Here is a 3,712-nt window from a genome sequence, read left to right as displayed (position 1 = left end):
GTCTAAAGACCCAGACTTCCTTGTCTTTTTTCACCCTTTCATTCTTTTGCAAAATATTTATTTTGCATGAGACACCATTCAAGGTGCTGTGATTCAGCAATGAACAAAACAAATTACCTGCTCTCCAAGAACCTTACATTCTTGTAGGGTTGACAGACATGAAACCAATAAATATATGTCAAGTAGTGAGATATGCTATAAAGAAGTTCCTGTAAGATAGAGCTTCTGTTATTATCACCACAGACCATTTACTCTGCATCTTGTAAGTGCCAAGCACTGGCCAGATGCTTTACAAATAGCATTTCTAATCTTTTTCTCTATGCTGCAGGATTGGTATAGTTATGCTCAGATGAGAAAAAGAAGCTTAGAGAAGTTGAGTATTTTGCCCCGCATCAGTTAATGAGGAGTTGAGCTGGCACTGGAAACTGGATCCACCTGACAGTCAAAGTCTGTGAGATTTCCATTAGGTAACACTGTCTGAGCTGAATGGGAGAAAAAAAATCTATACCTTCTGGGCTTCCCTGGTGGCGCAGTGGTTTGAGAGTCCGCCTGCCGATGCAGTGGACACGGGTTCGTGCTCCGGTCTGGGAAGATCCCACGTGCCGCGGAGCAGCTGGGCCCGTGAGCCATGGCCGCTGAGCTTGCGCGTCCGGAGCCTGTGCTCCGCAATGGGAGAGGCCACAAGAGTGAGAGGCCCGCGTACCACAAAAAAAAAAAAAAAAAAAAAAAAATCTATACCTTCTCACCCAAACTTAGCAAAGTGAAGTAGAAATTAAGTTCTTATTGGAGAGACCTAGCTGGAAGTGATTCTCCACATTGTAGGAACTGCATCTGAGAACACATGAGCCTCAATTGAATTTGTCTTCATTACTCATATTCTCTCAGGTGGCTGATGGCAGGTCCTGACATCTCAGAGAGGTTGGCAACTTGGAGGTCTCCCACCAGCCACTCTCATGTTATTGGCAACTGCTGGGCCTCACTCACAAGCTTTCAGCCAGCTCTGGGAGCTGTGCTTATGATGGCTGCAGCCCAAACGACATTCAACGAGAAGATCCTGGAGCTGAAGCAATTCCCGACATGTCTTCCTTTCTGTATAGGAAGATCCAAGCCTGGATGAGGGTGCATCATCCAGGAAGCATTGAGAAGGCAGTGGCCTTGGTGCAGCGTTTAGAGTGAGAACCCAGGAGACGAAGGCAATGGTGAGAAGGGGAGTAAGGAAAGAGAAATGGGATCAGGTTGGAGAGGGCCTGGGTTAGGGGACAGGCAGTTGGAACAAGGTGGAGAAACTTGATTTAGCTGTTGCTTCTCAAGCACTTGTTTGTTTTTCTGATTGGTGTCCATGCCAGCTTTTAAGAGAACAGATTTTCTTTCCCCTTTGAAGGAAGGAGGGTGGGTGGAGAGAGAGTTTGGACCCTCATCAATCACCGAGCTTTCAGTAGGTCTCAGCTGCCAAGAATAAAGGAAGGGAAGTATTTGTCCCTGTAGAACTCAGGCTTTCTCCTCTGCAGGCTATAATGACCCGAGCCAGCTCTGTAAACGAGAATCTTCTGGTTCTTGACATGCCTGTTGAAGACAGAGGAATTGTAACGCTCAGCTAGCTGTGGGAACTTTGGTTACGTCCTCAGGGTCTGGGTCACGCCTCTCACAAAACAGATAAACAGAACTGGATTTCTGGTCAGGAGAGGGCCAGACTGGGACCTGCTGAGGACTGATAGTAGTGCTGCAAGATATAACAGCGCTGTGGGGCCCTGGGCAGGGGCTGCCCCATACCTCCCAGCACTGCCCTGAGCACACAGGACTCGGAAGTGCTCTCTGCTGTTCTGCTCAGCCACACACATCATATTCCTCAATCAAGTTTCTAACTCTGGCTTTGCAGGAATCTCCGTTCCTATACTTTTCCTCCCTGGGCCCATATGACAGTCTTTGGCGGGGGAGGTAGGGTGTCCAATGATGGGGTATATTTCCAGGTGATGGTGTTTTTGCTCCAAGAAGAGCCAGGACCCGGGGTTATAGCAGGGGAGGGGGGCAGTTACCAGGCTCTACTGGAGACCATGCAGCCCATCCTCAGGGGCTTTCCCAAGAGAAGAGGCAGAGCTGTGCTCAGACCACTCAGACCCTGGGGCCTTAAAGAACAACCCACCTATTTGAAGAACAGAGTCTCAGGCTGGAAAGGGGAGAGGCAGGAAGAATCCAGGAATGAGAGGTTGTCCGTGCCTGTGCCATCCATCAGAGACATAACCGTATCGTTCTGTCATGACCACAGTTGGGAGCAGGAAGCTAGTGATTTGGGATGCACTTGTGGTTCTGAGGCAGCTCAGTTCCATATAGAGGCTTTGTCGTTCCCTCTGGTTCTCCCTTCAGAAAACTTCATTCCATGATAGCTCTTAGAAGGGTCACGTATGAATCAGGTCTAGGGGCTTACATGGTGACCTGCTGCCATACAAGGCAGAGGGCCGGATCTTAGTTTAGACCTATAAGACTGCCGCTGTCAGGTGCGGCACTGGGGTCCTAACTCTCTTCTGGTCTGCCCAGCCACACATACCGTGCCTCGATGGAAGGGATACCTTTTGACCATCCTGTATAACAAGTGAGATCTCTGATGGGTCTCCTTTTCTGTCTTTTTAATGGGTCTCTTTTTGCTTTTTCTCACTTTTGGCTGTAAAAGTTTCTTAGGAACCATGTCTAATCTATACTGTGTAATAACTAGCTCTTAATCTTGTGCCAGGCACGACACCATGCCCGGGAGGTAGTTGCTGGTAATGGGTGTGACATGAAACCTCAACTGTGCCTTCCTCCTCCCCAGGAGGCTGGGCCTACGGCCCCTGCCACAACAAGGCTGCCCTAGTGGCATGAACATGTAGTATAAGGTCTGTGTTTGGAGATTTCACAGAAATTGTTAGCCAGAAAGTGTGTTGAGAGTGAGAGAGTGAAAAATTAAAGGTTTTGAAATTGATCTGACCCAGGTTCAAAATCCAGCTCTTTCACTTTAATCACTATGCAAGTCACTTTAAACCTATGATAGCCAGGTGTGCATTGGGGCTACCAGGAAACCCAGACTTTACTTGCAAATCTCAGTGAATCCCCAATTTATCAAAAACTCCAGAAGTGCCACAAGAATGGCCAAGTGTACAGGGAATGCCCGAGCAGCTTCAGGACCACAGCTTTCTCCAGATGCCAGAACAGGGTGGCACAAGTTCAAAATCTTTCAGGCTAACTTCCATATCACAGGGAGTAGCCAGGTTAATTGCTAGTGTCCTGTGACCTGCACTCAGTCCTTCTCTTTGTCTCTACCCAGAAGCCGAGCCAAAGACGAGCAGCAGGACTGCGAGGAGGCTGGAGCTGATGATGGTGAAAGCGAGGATTCGCCTGTGATGATGTCAGCGATGACATGGGCACAGTCTCACCCAGGACCCCAGGAGTCCTGGCTGTTCCCAAACTGACCGGTAAGGCAGTCCCTCACAGGAGAGGCAGACAAGAGGTGGCAAGAGGAAAGGAAGTCGGGTAGGAGGCCTGAGGGGCCCAGCTCTGGCTTTGGCTGTGACCACCCATCAGCCACCTTAGGCTGAGGAACCACAGCAGATGTGTGAAAAGGGAATGGTGTGCAAGCTTTGCGCTACTTCTCTGGGTTGTGAGAATATTTATTTGATCCTGTCTGTGGCAAGTGGTTAGCAGTCCTTGGAAAAAAGGCATGCTGTCAGTTGAAAAATTCTAT

This window comes from Mesoplodon densirostris, chromosome 16 (genome assembly GCF_025265405.1).
Source record: "Mesoplodon densirostris isolate mMesDen1 chromosome 16, mMesDen1 primary haplotype, whole genome shotgun sequence".
In the NCBI taxonomy this organism is placed as follows: domain Eukaryota; kingdom Metazoa; phylum Chordata; class Mammalia; order Artiodactyla; family Ziphiidae; genus Mesoplodon; species Mesoplodon densirostris.
The sequence above is the reverse complement of the archived record's forward strand: the minus strand, read 5'-3'. Positions refer to the sequence as shown.